The sequence below is a fragment of the Hemicordylus capensis genome, chromosome 3 (assembly GCF_027244095.1).
Source record: "Hemicordylus capensis ecotype Gifberg chromosome 3, rHemCap1.1.pri, whole genome shotgun sequence".
NCBI classification, from domain to species: Eukaryota; Metazoa; Chordata; class Lepidosauria; order Squamata; family Cordylidae; genus Hemicordylus; species Hemicordylus capensis.
In genome coordinates, this window is record NC_069659.1 from 98,618,944 (window position 1) to 98,637,566 (window position 18,623).

General features: G+C 44.4%; 1 protein-coding gene across 3 annotated transcripts in view; it reads left to right on the forward strand.

The window, feature by feature from the left end:
* NDP (norrin cystine knot growth factor NDP) overlaps positions 1-18,623 on the forward strand; it is a 50,438-nt gene that overhangs the window by 19,215 nt on the left and 12,600 nt on the right. Inside the window, exon 2 of one of the 3 annotated variants that reach the window (XM_053308715.1) lies at positions 15,205-15,521. The exons of 1 other annotated variant lie outside the window; for it this stretch is intronic. The gene's annotated coding sequence lies outside the window, so the exon portion shown is untranslated. Of the gene's footprint in view, positions 1-10,707; positions 10,951-15,204; positions 15,522-18,623 lie in introns of those variants that run through there. One more of the 3 variants, XM_053308714.1, reaches the window with a different exon arrangement.

Consider the following 18,623-nt stretch of genomic DNA (forward strand, 5'->3'; position numbering starts at 1 on the left):
CTGCCGCCGTGCGTCTCACGCATGTCACTGTGATGTGCGCAGTGTGTGTGCATGTCAATGGCACACATGGCAGCAGCGGGCACATGCACCCATGTTACTTCTGGATTTGGCCAACAACAAGGGGGCAGGGGCAGCAGGGAGGAACGCTGCTGCCTCAAATTTTTTGCCGAAAACTGGAGCGCTGGAGGGGGGAAAGCAGCAGAAGGGATAAGTACACACACACCCTGCCCTTAAAGCAACACCTCCCTGGCATCAGACCATGTCTCCGCGGTCTGTGCACATCACTACCTGCATAGATCCCGGCGCTCCCACCCAGCCTAACCCTGTTCCTGAGCCTGGCTCCTAACAGAGGTTAAGGGAGCAAGCACTCCCTTAAGCCAGCTGCCGGGCTTGTGTGTCTCCTCAGCTCCACGGAACCGAGGAGACACAGAGAGAGTCGCCTAGAGCTCCCATCTGATGGGGGAATCCCACAAGGCACTGTGATCATTGTCCAGCGCCTTGTGGGATATGCAGAGGCTGGGGAAAGAAGTCCCGGCCCCTGTTGCTCCAGGCTGCTGGGAGCAGCGCAGATAGTCCTCCACACTGCTCCTGGCAGCACGGGTTATGTGGGTGTGTGGCTTGCACACCCCAGGGGCGAAACACAATTGTCTGGGGGAAGGTAGGTTGAGCCCTGCATCCCCCATCCACCCACCCACCCACATGCATGGTCTTGTGAATCGCCCGGATGTATGCAGAAAATCATTGGGACCAGTAATTTCTGAATCTTTTAACAACCATCAAAGATTTGGAGAAGCTAAAGTTTCTTCCCTCAGATAAAAGAGAGAGAGAATCTTGATATTTCAGGACAGAATATTCTTACTCACCTTCTCTCAATTAGCCAGTATGACAAACTGAACCATTTGCCTGCCTGCCTAATGGTATAAAGGTAAAGAATAAGACTGAAACTTCAGGTACAGTGTACAGGACATCTGTCTGGAGCTAATAATCTTGCAACCCACTAGAAGTTCTAGATGGGGCATCTTTATGCATTTGCTTCCTCAAAGCATCTTCACAGATTTCGAAATTCTTTTGTGGAAGGCACTTCTCTGACATTAATTAATATAAAACCCATCTGTAGGTCATAATTTTCAACGGTCTTGGATAAAATCTTCTGTACTGGTTTGTTTTTACTATTCACATATAAATATATACATGTGGACAACACATAAAACATAACTTTGCAATTAATATTTAAATGCTAACCCCCCCATTAAAAACAGTGAGAATAATTAAAACATATTTCTAGTGAACCTATTAAGTGTCTTCGATCTATTTAGTCCTATATTCAAAACATGCACATAAGTTTTCCAGTGCATTTACAGCTGATATACGTGAGCTGGGACCACAGCACATTTTGATTGACACAGGTTTCCTCCTGAACCATTTTGAAAGGGCGATAGAGAAATTGAATGAATGACTGAATGAATAGATAGATAGATAGATAGATTTCCATGTACAAATGATTTCCATAGGACATTCCAAATGATAGGGCTCAAAAACATGGGTTTCCCATTGGACGTATATGCTGCAAGATATCACAGCCAACCAAGGAGCTACCTGTTTCAAACATCTTTGAAAATATGTACCAAAGTATAAATTTCCAGTGTATATATGCACATCACTATTAAAAACCAATATAAGACACAGCCTATATTGCACTTAATAATCGTGTTGGGGTTCAACAAGACACTGATACTGCACCAGGTTCTTCTGCACTCTTGGGAACAGTCTGTTAGACATTTTTCGTCTATCATGCTCACTCTCATCTTTCCCCACTTGTTCAGCTGGTCCTCTGACTGGAACAAGTGTGAAAGCTGTCACGGGGATCATCCATATTTTGATTTGCCACAACTGAGAAGGCTCAAATCATTTGTTTCTTAAAAAGAGAACTGTGAGCACTGGAAGATATTCCCCTCAGGGGATGGAGCTGCTCCGGGAAAAGCAGAAGGTTCCAAGTTCCCTCCCTGGCAGCATCTCCAAGATAGGGCTGAGAGAGACTCCTGCCTGCAACCTGGGATAAGCCGCTGCCAGTCTGTGAAGACAATACTGAGCTAGATAGACCAGTGGTCTGACTCAGTATATGGCAGCTTCCTATGTTCCTAAGAGGAGGCTTAGTCTGACAGAATTTGGAAGCCACAAATAATTTATATAGCAACAAGACACAAAACCTGGCCCCATTTCATGCCTGCTCCTCTTACACAGGCCCCTTAAAGAACAGAATGCTCTAAAAATTTCTGGTTCTTCTACTCCAAATTTATTATATATATATATAAAAATGCACAGATTAGTTTTTTAAATTTAATGTTATGCCAAAGATTACCTGGTTGTTGTTGTTTTTAAGTAAAGCCTATTTTTACTTCTTACTGAGGGGGAAAGAGCTTTAAAGTGATAGTAAATTATATATTAGGGCCAACTAAAGTGGTTTGAATGGAAATGACTGTCCTTAAATCCCCCCCCCCACACACACACATAATTTCAGGGGAAATATTGAAGAAATGACTACAGGTGGATACTGTCTATATCCTGGAACTATTCAACAGTCAGGATGGGGGTCGCATAGAGGTTAGAAGGGTCAGAAACTAGCAGATCCACCCATGAGTTTTGGACAATCTGGCCAAAAATGCCTTGTGTGCTCTTGGACAGCAAGTTGTTTATAGAATCCTGGATTAGCATGTGTAAATTGTGGGTCAGATCGCCACCAGATGTAAATCTGTTCAGTTCTACTGAAGCCAGTGTTGCTCTGCCAATTTTACAACAAGCAGGATCTAGACCCAAATGGTGTCCATACAAAATAGTGTCCAAATTTATTTTGTGTGTCCATACAAAAGAGTGTTGGGGTGAGGAATGGCCTCCTTAATTTGTCTGGAAATAACTTTTATGCTGCTTCAGTTCTCTATTTTCACCTCTTTCTCTCTGAGTGCATCACAGCTGCTTTATGACTTCATCGGTCATTTTAAAGTTTGACTATAATGTAGGGTGAGGGCTTCAAATGCCCTGCTAGGCTCACATCATTGTCTGCCCAGTCATCAACAGGGCAGAAATGCTTAAATAAGGAAACACGGAGAAGTGGGAGGGAAAGAAACCTACAGCAGTAATATTTATTTACAAAGAGCACAATCCAGTTCTTCTGCACATGGCAAATAGAAATGAAAGCAAGATGTGCCTAAGCACTCTTCCTGTTATTTTATTTTGCGATGTCCCTTTCATATTATTGTGCCCAGGGAGTGCTGATTCTGCCTAAATAAATGTTGTAAAGAAGCAATACTGAGTGTTGTACTGAATTGGTGTTTGGAAGACTGCATGCACTCTTGATTACTCAACGAGCAAATGTTGCCATAATTTTTATGTTGAAGCTTGGTTAGGCCTATGTTTTAATATATAAATATAGTGACACAGGCATCTGCAAAAAATAAAATATTCAATATCATCACCTGTTGTTCTTTATAGTAATTTTCAGGCACATCGTACCTGACTACATTCTAAGATTTTCTACAGATATTCAAAAAGTATACACAGGCAAATGCTGTATATATTTCCATCTAGTGTAAGGCTTTTGTGTGTGATTGTGCTGTTTCTGGCTGTCTGACTTTCAGTTTCAGCTACTGAGCAGCTTTGAGGGCAGAACTACATTCCTTAGCTGGGTGTTGCTCAATTTCAGGCCAGACACAGGTCAGAGAGCTTGCAACCACAGCCTGCAAACAGGCTTGCTAACAGGAAGAAGGGAGTTTTGTATGGTAGTTTAGCAGGTTGTTGTGTGGGGGAGAAAGATCAAGCACTTAGGTGCTCCAAGGAATAAGTGAACTGTTGTCGTAACCTACAGCAAATGTACTCATTTTCCTGCCTGAAGAGAACTTGAACTACATCTGCTTCAAGTGCAAGCTAGTAGCCCTGGTGGAAGAGAAAGTGTAATGTCTTGAGGCACACCACTGAAATGTATCAAGCATACCTGAACAGGACAGAAGAGCCTATCTAGGAATAACCAAGGAAGATGGAGGTTTCCACAGAGGATGAAGTAATCCAACTGGAAGATGAGCACATGGACATGCAGGGGCAGGACATTCAGGAGACATTTGGTGCCATTGGTGCTGAACAACCAGTAAAAGGCTCTACTTGTGGAACATAGGAACATAGGAAACTGCCATAGACTAAGTCAGACCATTGGTCTATCTAGCTCAGTATTGTCTTCACAGACTGGCAGTGGCTTCTCCCAGGTTGCAGGCAGGAATCTCTCTCAGCCCTATCTTGGAGATGATGCTAGGGAGGGAACTTGGAACCTTCTGCTCTTCCCAGCGCAGCTTCATCCCCTGAGGGGAATATCTTGCAGTGCTCACACATCAAGTCTCCCATTCATATGCAACCAAGGCAGACACTGCTTAGCTATGGGGACAAGTCATGCTTGCTACCACAGTACCAGATCTCCTCTCCCTAGAGAGATCCTGTGGAGGGTGATGCACTGCCACCTGAACCAGGATTGCTTTCCCGGGCAGCACAAGAGAATGGGGAAGACATGCAGAACCCAAGTACTGCCCCAAGAAGGAGGAAATGTATGGTGGTATGGGTGCCTTTATACTGAAAGGGAAGGAGACACCAGTGTGTAGAACTGACAGATCATCAAGGGAGATATGCTGTCTTCCCAGTGCAAGCATCAGGAATGTGGTGGAGAGGTTCCTGAGATTCATCAAATCTGCCCCCCCCCCGCAACTGCTACCCTTTCCTACAGATCCATGTGGGAACCAATGACCCTGTCAGAAGAAATCTGAAATGGACTGTGAGGAGTTAGGGGCACAAATAATGTTTTCATCAATCCTACCTGTGGAAGGTCAAGGTGCAAAAAAAGTGTGCAGGATTCTGGAAGCAAACAGCTGGCTGTGAAGATTGTGTAATCAAGAAAGGTCTGGAACTGTGGCTATATGAACTACATGAAAGGCTCCTGGAACTGTTGAAGGCTGGGAAGAACATGCATGGCAGGAGCTTCATCAAAAAGAATTTTAACTGGATCCAATAGGGGAGGAAGATGAATGCCCAGAACCAAGTATAGAACAAAGTACTAGGGACATGTGTCAAAAGTGAAAACCAAATGGGGGAGGAGCTCTGCAAGTCACTACAGCACAGAAGCTAGAGGACAGTGATAAACATGGTCTCTGGTATCTATACACTAAAGGACAGAGTATGGGAAACACAAATAATGAACTTGAAACCCTAACATGGGGAGGGGGAAATTATCTGATAAGTATCACTGAAATTTGGTGGGATGAGACTCATGATTAGAATATGGTATTTGAAGGGTATAACTTGTTCAAAAGGAATAGACCCAACATAATGTGAGGAAGAACTGTATTGTATATAAAGAACATGTACACATACATGGAAGGCAGCCCAGCTAAATGTGTCTGGCTAAAATAAAAGGTGATATGAATAAAAGTGATACCATTGTGGGAATTCACTGTAGACCACCTGGCCAAGTGGAAAAAATGGATGATTCTTTCCTTAGACAGATTACCAAATTTTCAAAGAGGCAAGCATTAATAGTAATAGGGGAGTTTGACTATCCTGACATCTGCTGAAAGTCTAACTCTGCTAAGAGTGGGAGATCCAATACATTCTTGACCTCCCTTGCTGACCACTTCATCTTTCAGAAGATGGAAGAAGGAATGAGTGGGTTGTTTATCCTGGTCTTAGTACTTACCAGCAAGGAGGCATTGGTTGATGAGGTGAATGTGGGGGGTAACCATGCCATCTTGTAATTTATATATCAAGAGGAGGGAAAACTGCAGGAAGCTAAACATATAGCCTGCATTTCAGAAAAGCTAATTTTTATGAACTCGGAGAAAGAATAAGAAGATCCTGTGGCTAGAAATCCTAAAGGAAAAAAAGAATTGAAGAGGAATGGGAGATTCTTAAAAGTGAGATATTGAAGGCACAATAGCAAACAATTTCCATGAAAAAGAAAAATGGGAGACATCTCAAGAAATCAGTATGGATGCACAGGCTACTCTCTGAACAGCTGAGAAGCAAGAAAGGACACATATTAGAAATGGAAGGAGGGGCATATGACCAGAAGAGTACAAAAGAGAGGCCCACACCTGTACGTATAGTATTAACAATGTGAAAGCTCAGAATGAGCTGAGGCTTGTGAGGGATGCAAAGAACAAGAAGGGAGTTTACAGATATGTCTGAAATAGGAAGAAGATCAAGGAATAACCATATCCAGTGAGTACTCATTAATGGCCCTGTGTCATCCTGGAGGGAGGGATCGAGTGGAGTGCCACAGGGCTCTGTCCTGGGCCATATGCTGTCCAACATGTCCATAAATGACTTGGAGGAGGGAGTAGAGGGGATGCTTATCAGATTTGTAGATGACATGAAGCTGGGGATGAGGGATAACTAACACCTTAGAACAGGGATTCCCAACCTGTGGTACTCCAGATGATGCTAAACTACAACTCCCATCATCCCCAGCCACAATAAATTGTAGATGGGGTGATGGGAACTGTAGTTCAACAACTTCTGCAGTATCACAGGTTAGGAACCCCTGAAGACAGAATCAATTCAGCTTGTACAGACTTGATTATTGGACCAAACCCAACAAGATGAATTCAACAGAGACAAAGGTAAAGGCTTATATTTGAGTAAGAAAAATCAAATGCAAATGCAGGATGGAGGAGACATGGTTTGGCAGCAGTACATGTGAAAGGAAGCTTGGTGTCTTAAAATGAACATGAGACAGCAGTGTGATGCAGCTGCTAAAAAGTCTAATGCAATCCTAGGTTGCATTAACAAAGGCATTGTATCCAGATCACCATATGTAATCATTCCACTCTATTCTGCACTGTTCAGACCACACTCAAAACATGAATTATAATACCTAATGCATAAGGCACTGGCAGTGTTCCTGATTGGTGCTGCTGTGCATGTGGAAGACAGCCCTGGCAGTGTTACACAAGAGCACAATTGTGCAACTGCTCTAAACAGTATGCCTGTACATAGTTTCCAATATAAGTAGCATTGCAAGTTCAGAGGAGGGCAACAATGACAGTGAGGGTTCTGGAAACGAAGGCAAAACTGGCTTTGCCGATTCAGCTCAAATCTGAACTGGATTTTAACCAACCTGGCCCACAATGGTTTTGGTTTTTGAACCAGACCCAGTCCAGTTCAACCACCAAACGTGTTTGAACTGGTTCAGAGCTCTACTGGTAAAGGGGTATCCTGTGAGGATTTCCCTTTACCAGTAAAGGGGCAGGGGAGCTTCTCTTAGGATAGAGCGGGTGGAGGAGAGTAATTTAGTACTTACAAACCCCATTGGTGGCAGTGGCCTCGTGGGTGGTGGCAGGGGCAGCTAACCCCCACCTCTGTTGGCCTCCCCCAGAGTAGCCAGGACTGGCGGGGCCTGGTTCTGGCCTCTGTGCATGTGTGGAGGCTGTTTTAGTGACCTCCATGCATGCACAGAGGCCATTTGCATGACCATATGGTGATGGTCATGCAAATGGCCTCTGTGCATGCATGGAGGTCACTAAAATAGTCTCCATGCATGCACAGAGGCCAACAACTGGGCCACCACCAGTCCTGGTTACTCTGGGGGAAGCCATCAGGGGTGGGGGGGATCTGCCACTGCCCCCACCAGCCCCCTGCAGCTGCCTCCACCACCACCAATGGGGCTTGTAAGTCCTAAATGACTCTGCTCCCACCTGCACTACCCGTAGGGAAGCCCCCCTGCCCCTTTACTGTAAAGCTCCGAACTGAACCTTTATAAGTAGCGCTCCAAACCAGCTCAGGTCAAACTGGGCATGGTTCGCTTTGAACTTGGACTGGCTGAGGCTGGTCCAGTTCCACCCCAAACTTGGCAAGTGAAGCTGGTTTGATGTCAAGCCCAGCTTGAACTGAGCCGATGCAGACACCCCTACTATGAAGAACAGTTACTACAAACATTTACTAATACAAACATTTATGAACAGTTGGAAAAGCTGAATGTATTTAGCCTGGAGAAGAAAAGACTAAGAGGTAGGGGGAATATAATAGGGGATATCTTCAAATATCTGAAGGGCTGTCACATAGAAGGAGCAGATTTGTTCTCTGTTGCTCCCGAGGGCAGGACCAGAATCCATGGATTGAAATTACAACAGAAGCAAATTTTGGCTGGACATTAGGAAGGATCTCCTAACAATAGAAGAAAGTGGAACAACTTGCCTTGTGCAGTGGGCTCTGCTTTGCTGGAGGCTTTCAAACAGCAGTTGTCCAGGGATGATGTAGCAGTTTCCTGCACAGAACAGGAGGTGAGACTAAAATAACTCCAAGGCCTCTTCCAGCTCTACTATTCTGTTTTTTTTTCCCCAACAAAAAAATTCTTAAAGTGGTTTACATAACATAAGGAATAAGAAAATGGTTTACTGTCCAAAACAGAGTTGCAGTCTCGAAGGAAACACAAAGGAGATACAGTGTCAACAATAGCCACTGGATGGAGGGGCACTATGCTAGACTCAGAGGTGCACCTACGTAGTTTTGGAGCCGGGACCTAAAGGTCTTTGGAGGCTCCCTGCTCCCACTACAAGTTAAGCATCATTTTTTAACACGTAGATTCTTGAGGGCACAAACCACACCACCCAGGACAGACTAAAGATGATTTGGGAGCCCCCAGGGGGAGTGGAGGCCCCTGGACTTCGGCCCCAAAGTCCAGGGATAAGAGCACCTCTGGCCAGACTGAATAGGAACAGTTGTGCTCCCCCTGCTAATTATAAGAAATATACCACTTTAAAAGGTGCCTTTCTGCCCAGGTAGCAAGCTTCTGTCATTTGGGGGTATTTCAACCTCCATTTGCTTATTACGTTTCATTCTGCTTCGAGGACTGATTCAGATGTTGTGGCGCCACATGGAGACCATGGTGGCAGCAAATGTGTAGATTCCATCATAGCTGAATTGCTCCTAAGAGACCATAGCCCAGAGCTCAATAGGGAATCATGTTATGCATGCTAGAAGATCCGGATTTTATTCCTTTAATAATATGGGTTTATTCGGCAAGGCTGGGAAAGACCTCTGCCGGAACTTGGTAGTGCTGGGTTCAAAGCCTCCTGCCATTCAGATGTAGAAGTACTGAGCTGTGTGAACTATGGGGGTGACTCCATGTGAGATTGCTCCCCAAATGAAAAAGCAGCCATGCAGTCTCATGAGGATGACAAATCTAAATGCATGTTGTGAACCTTTTCTCTCACGCACTAAAGATAACACAGGAAAAGTATATTGTACTGTACAGGAAAAAAACCTACATTTGGAGTTAACTCTCTGATCATGACAAAGTAGATTTGTGTGCAGATGCACAGTTTCTAATCTGGTTGTATCTCAGGATTGTGCCTATCCTACCTGTAAGGGAAGGAAATGTCACTGCATAGTCACAATGTGCTTCTGCAGGAGAAACTCAGTTGAATGTGGCTAATATTATCTGCAAAGCCCTTAATTAAGCCTGGACCTTTTAGCAACCTTATTATGTTCCCCTTGCCGGTAGATCAGACAGAGCATCCCTTTGTCTAGAAGTAGTACACAATGATAGCTTGAATAAAACTGTACACTGTCCCACCATTAAACTAAAAGAGTATTTTCACATATGAGATTTAAACATATGAGACTTAAAATTAATTTATGCTTAAACTGATGTGCATCAAGTGTAAAATCTGCATTGCTGTCAGGATGCCATGTTACCTGGTTGCTTGGGTGGCCCTGTGGAGGCTGGAGAAGGGTGTGGCATCCCTCCTCTGAGGCTTTTGTTCCCTTTAGGGGGCAGTGGGGATGAGAAGGGCTTTTCCCACTGCTTTTCCCCCACCGGCGCTCCTTTTTTAAAGCAGTTTTGGGGGCGGCAGCGTACCTCCCTGCCGCCCTTGCTGTTTTTGGTTGGAAGTGGCCGGAAGTACAGTGCGCACATGCACACATTGCACACATCGCGCCTGCCCACGTGATGTGTGTCAGCGCGTGTGCAACATGTTCCCGCCCACCTGACATGCACGTGTGACGTGTGCACGGTACCTCCAGCCACTTCCGGCCAAAAACGGGGACAGGGGCAGCAGGGAGGTACACTGCTGCCTCAAAAACTGCTTTTAAAAAGGAGTGCTGGCAGGGGACAAGCAGCGGGAAGGGTAAGTGCACCCCCACCCTTAAAGAACCCCCCCTGGTGCCGAACCGCCAAATTGCACCATGTTTGGCGCCAAACTTCCAAACTGCACCCCTGCTAACTTGGCAAAGAGGTACCTTTTAATGTGGTGATTCTCTTTATTTAGCAGGGGGAGAGTAACTGGCCCTTTCCACCCCCAGCACAGTACCTCCAGTGACTGTTGCTGGTGCCTAGAGCCCTTTGGGGATGGGGATCCATCTTATTTATGTATTATTTCTCTGTGTTAACCGCCCTGAGCCATTTTTGGAAGGGTGGTATAGAAATCAATCAATCAATCAATCAATCAATCAAATAAATAAATAATGTTCTAACTGGTTCGGAGGCCCCTACAATGGCCTCCGGACCAGTTCATGCACATCCCTACAGGCTGGTTGGATCCCAGTGGGGTTGGGAGGGCAAGGCAGGGAGAGCTGCAGGAAACAGTTCCAGGGAGACAGCTAGGTTGGGTGTGGCAGGAAACAGGAAGCAAGGTCAGGAAGGGGCGGGGCTGGAAGTAGGCTTTGAGCCCTGTCAGCTCTGCACTAGGGTATTTAAAGACAAGGCCGCTGATGATGAGGCCCTGCTTCTGAGTATGGAAGCGGAGATGGAACTGGCTGAATGCAGCAAGCCAGGAGGAGGACTCAGGTGACAAGCTAAACTCCTCCCCTGGCTGTTCCGGAGGCTGACCTTTTTGGGGTGTTTGCTCTAGTCATTCTGGAGTTCAAGAACGGCTAGGAGTCCACCTCGTCCCCCTGGGAGTCTGGCAATTGCCTAGGATGGTAATTCAGTTTTTCTTCTACACATTATTTTATTTGTTTGTTTGTTTGATTATCAGTGTTCACATGTGACACAAAGAGCACAGGAGTAGCTGAAAGATCCTTTTCAGTGTCCTGTATAAAAATGGTACAAATAATCTAGGCCTAGGACTCAGAAGTGCTTATAAATGTATGAAGTCTTGCATATTGTTGTTGTTGTTGTTGATTTGTTTTATTATTTAATCAATTTTTATACTGCCCTTCCTAAAGTGGCACGGGGTGGTTTACATTAAAATCAAAAACACATAATGAAACAATTAAAATTTTAAAAAACCATTTAAACCAAACTGAAATTGAAATTAAAAACTAGACATAATTAAAAGCCAGGCTAAAAAGATGGGTAAGGCTCTCCTGAAGACCTCGCAGGAAGATAATCCTCTCATATCCACAGGGAGTGCATTCCACAACCTAGGGGTGACAAATCAGATTCCAGGTCGCTACCAGACGAACTGGTGGTACCCGAATATGGACCCCTCCTGATTATCTTAATGAGTAGTGGGAAATTTGTAGAGAAAGGTGCTTTCTCAGATAACCTGGACCTAAGCTATTCAGGGCTTTAAAGGTAATAACCAGCACATTGTACTTTGCCCGGAAACATATCAGCCAGTGCAACTGTTTAAGAAAATGCATAATTTGGTCTCTCCAGGATGCCCCAGAGTATCTCTCTGGGATAGCCCAATCTGGCTGCTGCATTTTGAACTAACTGAAGTTTCAAAGGTAGGCCTACATAGAGAGTGGCTTGCAGTAGTCCAACCTGGAGGATACCACCAGCTGGTATACCACTGTTTTCAGGTAATTCTTCTCAAGGAATGGGCAGATATACCAAATCAGTCGCAGCTGGTAAAAAGCATGTGCAAGTCAATGTATTTCAGAACTCCACTAATCTAGAATAATCACCACCCTCTGGTTCTACCGTCATAGTAGCGACATGAAAATAAAAAGGTCTTGAAAGCATGGGGAAAGACACCCTCCATTCCACATTGTCTACCCCACAAGTCTACAAAAGGGCAGTCTATTAAAGGGTCCCTAGCCCACATAACATAATCTTGATTTGTGCTTTGTTTTTTGAGAGGGGTGGTTAACAGAGTTTCTTTACACATTTTATACCATGGGAATACTGACATTGTGCACTGGAAAGGCATGTTATGGATGGGTGGTTGAATTGATTCAACTCTTTGGATGCATTCATGCAATAATTATTGCACAAAGGAGCTACTACCCTCCCGTTCCACAGATTCTTCTTGTGTGTCAAAAAAAGAACAGTGCAATGCACAGGAGCAGTGCCATGCATAAAAACTGCTGCAGGAATCATTGGTGGCTCAAATCAGGTTTCACAGATGCACATATTACTTCACATATGCACAGATCCACATTTCATTTGTTTGCTGTTGAAAATGTTAGTGTGACAATAGCATTTCCCACAGCAATTGCAGTCTGTGGTGTTGCCCTAAAATGGCAGGAATTTCAGCCAGGTAGGAATCCTTATGATGGCTGCACCCATTGTGATGATGGCCAATGATCCACAAATTTAGGCTTCGCTCACCAGCCAGTCATTATTGTGGTTGCCAGCAGTCCCCTCTCTTCCTTCAGATTATTTTCTGTCACTCAGACAGATGGCTTAGGAGATAAATGAGTCTTCTGTCAATTGCCCTAGGATATGGAGATGGCAAGAAGGAGGAGAAGCCCTCTCCTACTGCTCAGAAAGCATTCTTGCTGTTTCTTACCTTCTCAAAAATGGCAGTGGAAATGAGACATCTGGGGAGGAGATCTGTGTGGTGCTCACTGATCTGTGGGTGTCCTGCACACCAGAGGGCTTAGGTTACTCATCACTGGCGAGCTGGCAAGTGGATTTGTAGATGCCTGGTAATGGCCATTAGCCTTAGATGACTTTAAAAGAGAATTAGAGAAATTCATGGAAGACAAGTCCATCAGTGACATGATGTCTATGTGCTACTTCCTCTGAATAACAGTTGCTGCTTGTGGGCTTTATCTCCTGCTTGTGGGCTTCTCTGATCTCTGAGAAACAGGATGCTTGACTCGATGGACTTTGATCCAGCAGGGCCTGTCTTATGTTCATATCCACAAACAGTGCTCCTGTTATATGAGAACATACCAATATATGTTGTGATAATATACAAATAGCATTGTGAGAATCTAAGTCAAATAGCACAAGTGGCAAATTATATTTTAAAATGGCTCTATATCTATCTATCTCTCTATCTATCTATCTATCATATTTTATACCGCCTGATATGTAAATCTCTACTTTTGCTTTTTCCATTTTATTTTAAAATAAGATTCCATCCCTCTTTTTTGGAATGAAATAAGCTATAAACTAAGAAAAGAGAGTTTGACCCTTTCCAAGCTTTTTTGATGAACAGACATGATGCTACCACAGACTAAAGCTATCAGTCTGCATTGCCATATTCTTAAGTGATTTACAATTTTGTTTCAAGTAAAACAAACAAAAAACCCCCAATATAAACCTCTGTATTTAATGCTGAACTCTGATATGCAGTTTGATGAGTTTGCACTCATCTATGAGAAACAAATCACTCATTGTTCCTTGCATATGCCATATGTAAATTGTTTATCATGGATATATCGGTCAGATGTGTGTTTGTGCATACGTGTGAGCTTAGCTTTGGGGGAAAAATCCACTCATATTCTTGGGCCAGAAATCATAGGGCCTCCTCACATACCCAAAGAAGGATATCTATGCATATATCAGTCTCTGTGATTAACCCATATGACTGTGATTATCCTGTGTGCCACAGAGGAGGGGAAGCAACAGAACACAGCAACAAGGTGGCCGCAGTCAGTGTAGAGAGCTTCAGATGATTCAAGCCAGTAACCAAACCACAAACTCCAGGGGGTGGCTAAAACACCCAGTGCTGCAGCCAATATAACCTGGGGAGAAAATTCCTTCTTGATTTCAAATATGACAGTCAAACTCTGTAAATTATGCCAAATGTATTCTCTTAAGTCTTCTTCAAGGAAATTTGACTGGGACATGGTTTGGGGCTGAGTCAGAACTTGATTTTACTGGCTTTTTAGCACCCCATTTGAAGATGTGTTTGTGGGGTCATGAGGTGCCCAGGCAAGTTCAAAAGGGACATGCCCAGAGAAGCTCTGCAGCCTCAGCTGAGGGAGCTACACAGTTCCCATGCAAGCCTTTAAAGGACCAGCTTGGAGGAAGCCCCACACTGTTGGCTGAAAGGGGTATGTTGGAAGGAGCCATCTCTTCTGTGCAGGTCCTGCTGTAGCTCATATAGGTCTGGCGCAGGAAAGCTTCTGAGTCAGAAGCAGAGCTGCATACAGACTCTGGGGAAGAATGAGCTTCTGGATGCTTAATGTGAACACAGCCTGGTGTGCCCAGAATGGCAGCAGTGTGCCCCGTGAAGTGCCAGGTTAGCAACAGAGGAAGAGAAGGTCCCAGACCCAGGGGTGCAGCTAGGTCATTTCGGACTCTGTACCTAATGGCCTTACGGGCGGCCCTCCCTTGTTACAGGCCCCCGTTATCAGTAAAAGCTCTCAAAGCAGTTTACATAGAAAAATAAATAATAGATAAATAAGATACATTACTAGATAAATGAGAGTGAAGAGAGGGTTGTCTGGCCAGCTAAGCTCAAGGTTGTGGCTTAGCGTCAATCTTTCATCATGTCCAGTGACCATCCCACCCTGGACATGTGCCCCCACTCAGCGCTATTTTGCAGGTCACAGCCACAGATATAAGGAGGTTCTGCAGCAGCCTTTCAGGAGTCCAGCTCTTCGGGACTCCAAAAGGGAGCTTAGGAGTTGTTGTTCAGACTGGCTGCAGGGTAAGAACCTGGCACAGCTTCTGACCCATAGCTCACCCAGCAAACTGTTGGCTGCTGCCTTTCAGCCTGAAGAGGTTCTCTGCCAAGACGGGGGAAGGGGGCTGAAAGAAGCAGTCAGCTCTGTGGCTTGGGCCGAGGAGGACTTTTTGAGGCACTCTCTACACTCTTCCACAGATAGGCTGGGGGCACACTAGGGATGGGCTGGAGGGCTGTGGGGGGTCTGGACTTGTGCCTGAAAGTCCAGATTTAAGTGCACCACTGCCCAGACCTCTGTGGGAGCCATTCTACTCTCATGCTGTGCAATCATGCTCATAGGATGTGTGTGTCAAGACTGCGGCCTCAGACGTGTTCACATTTATTGACAAGTGTGATTCTCTGACCGTCCTTTCCCCAACAGCTTCCTTGGGAGCAGAGGAGCCAGTTCTTTAAAAACTATCACTAAGTCTTGCAGCTGGAAGAGAGGCCGTGCAGACTTACTACATCCCTGACAGCCTGTTCAGCCTCTGTTTGAAAAAGTTGAGCAAAGGAGAACTCACCACTCCATGAGACAGATTGCTCCTTTATCAAACAGCTTTTACAGTCTGGAAATTCCTCCTCATATCTAACCTGGAGCTACTTCCTTGTAATTTTACCCATTTGTTCCACTCCTACTGCCAGGAGCAACAGAGAACAAGTTCACTCCATCTGTGTGGCAGACCTTCAGGTATTTCAAAGGTAGCTAATCTATTTCCCCTTCTCCGCTTTGTTTTTTCCTTATTTATTTTTTTAATGTACTAGCTAGTACTAAAATTGGCATTTTATGACAATTGCAGCAAGCAGCAGTGCTGCAATGATCACAAAATGACAATTTTAGTACTAGCTGGATTAAGTAGACTTTGATTTGACTGATTAAGAACATACAAAGCTGCCTTATACCCAATTAGGCTGGTCCATCTGTTTTATATTGTCTGCTCCGAGAGGCAGCCACTGTCCATGGTTTCAGAAAGGAGTCTTTCCCAGCTCTACCTGGAGATACCAGAAAATGAAACTAGGACCTTCTGCATGTGAAGCAGCTGTTCTGTCACAGAGCTGCTGTGGCCCCTTCCCCTTAAAAGATCTTTTTTATTTGCTTAAGGGAAAGTGCATACTTAGGCTCCCTTAAAGTTGATTTCTTCCCATCTCTCAAGAGATTTTGTGTATAGGCTTTTGCTTTGTAAAATTAAAATATATTGATGGACCACACAAGTTCTTTTTTAAAAAAGACCCAAAGCCTGAAATTAGCTTGTCTTGATCCTAGTAGTCAGAAAGTCAGAGGGGAGAGACAGCAAAGGGCACAAACATCCCAGAAGCCCCTGGGCAATTGCTTCCCTGTGCCTCAACTTTATTCAAACTTGTGCTGACTGAAATGGGAATGACCCACCCAGGCAGTAAGAAATGAGTACTAAGCGCAGACTCTGGGCACTTTTCTTGCTGGCTGTTTCAGCTAGAGCTTGCATTCTTCAGCCTGTTAACAGGGAGGAAAAGAAGAAGATAACTTTTAAAATTACCGACAGGAATGGGGGAAAGACATGATAGTGAGATAGAACATAAGAACAGGCCTGCTGGATCAGGCCCAAGGCCCACCTAGTCCAGCATCCGGTTTCGCACAGTAGCCCACCAGATGCTGCTGGAAGCCACAGGCAGGAGTTGAGGGGATGCCCTCTCTCCTGCTGTTACTCCCCTGCAACTGGTACTCAGAGGCATCCTTCCTCTGAGGCTGGAGGTGGCCTTTAGCCCTCCAACTAGTAGCTGATGATAGACCTCTCCTCCATGAAGTTATCCAAACCCCTCTTAAAGCCATCCAGGTTGTTGGCTGTCACTACATCTTGTGGCAGAGAATTCCACAAGTTGATTATGCATTGTGTGAAAAAGTACTTCCGTTTGTTGCCAGATTTCCCAGCAATCAGTTTCATGGGCTGACCCCTGGTTCTAGTGTTATGTGAGAGGGAGAAGAATTTATTTCTATCCATTTTCTCCACACCATGCATGATTTTATAGACCTCAATCATGTCTCCCCGCAGTCATCTTTTTTCTAAACTAAAAAGCCCCAGGTGCTGTAGCCTTGCCTCATAAGAATAGTGCTCTAGGCCCCTGATCAACTTGGTTGCTCTCTTCTGCACCTTTTCCAGTTCTACAATGTCCTTTTTTAGATGTGATGACCAGAATTGTATGCAGTACTCCAGGTGTGGCCGCACCACAGTTTTGTATAAGGGCATTATAATATTAGCCATTTTATTTTCAGTCCCCTTCCTAATGATCCCTAGCATGGAATTGGCCTTTTCCACAGCTACCGCACATTGAGTCAACACTTTCAACGAGCTGTCCACCATGACCCCAAGATCCCTCTCCTTGACAGTCACCGACAGCTCAGATCCCATCAGTGTATACAGGTGAAACTCGGAAAATTAGAATATTGTGCAAAAAAGTCCATTAATTTCAGTAATGCAAATTAAAAGGTGAAACTGATATATGAGACAGACGCATTACATGCAAAGTGAGATAAGTCAAGCCTTAATTTGTTATAATTGTGATGATCATGGCGTACAGCTCATGAAAACCTCAAATCCACAATCTCAGAAAATTAGAATATTATATGGAACCAAGAAGACAAGGATTGAAGAATAGAACAATATCGGACCTCTGAAAAGTATACAGTGTACTGTGCTTGATTGGCCAGCAAACTCGCCTGACCTGACCCCATAGAGAATCTATGGGGCATTGCCAAGAGAAGGATGAGAGACATGAGACCAAACAATGCAGAATTGCTGAAGGCCGCTAATGAAGCATCCTGGTCTTCCATAATACCTCATCAGTGCCACAGGCTGATAGCATCCATGCCACGCCGCATTGAGGCAGTAATTGCTGCAAAAGGGGCCCAAACCAAGTACTGAATACATATGCATGCTTATACTTTTCAGAGGTCTGATATTGTTCTATTCTTCAATCCTTGTCTTCTTGGTTCCATGTAATATTCTAATTTTCTGAGATTGTGGATTTGGGGTTTTCATGAGCTGTACGCCATGATCATCACAATTATAACAAATTAAGGCTTGACTTATCTCGCTTTGCATGTAATGCATCTGTCTCATATATCAGTTTCACCTTTTAATTTGCATTACTGAAATTAATGGACTTTTGCACGATATTCTAATTTTCTGAGTTTCACCTGTACTTGACGTTGGGGTTTTTCGTCCCAATGTGCATCACTTTACACTTGCCAACACTGAAGCGTATTTGTCACTTGGTCGCCCACTCACCCAGTTTGGAGAGATCCTTTTGGAGCTCCTTACGATCCATTTTGGATTTCACTACCCGAAAGAGTTTGGTATCATCTGCAAATCTGGCCACCTTGCTGCTTACCTCTGCTTCTAGATCATTTATGAATAAATTAAAAAGCACCAGTCCCAGTACAGATCCCTGGGGGACCCCACTTCTTACTTCCCTCCATTGTTAAAACTCTCCATTTATACCTACCCTCTGTTTCCTGTCTTTCAACCAGTTAGCAATCCACACATATACTTCTTCCCTTATCCCATGACTGCTAAGTTTCCTCAGGAGTCTTTGATGAGGAACTTTGTCAAAAGCTTTTTGGAAATCCAGGTATACTATGTCAAATGGATCACCTTGATCCACACACTTGTTGACACTCTCAAAGAACTCCAAAAGGTTGGTGAGGCAAGATTTACCTTTGTAGAAGCCATGCTGGTTCTCTCCCAGCAGGGCCTGTTCTTCTATGTGCTTTACAATTTTATCCTTGAGGATGCTTTCCATCAATTTGCCTGGAACAGATATTAAGCT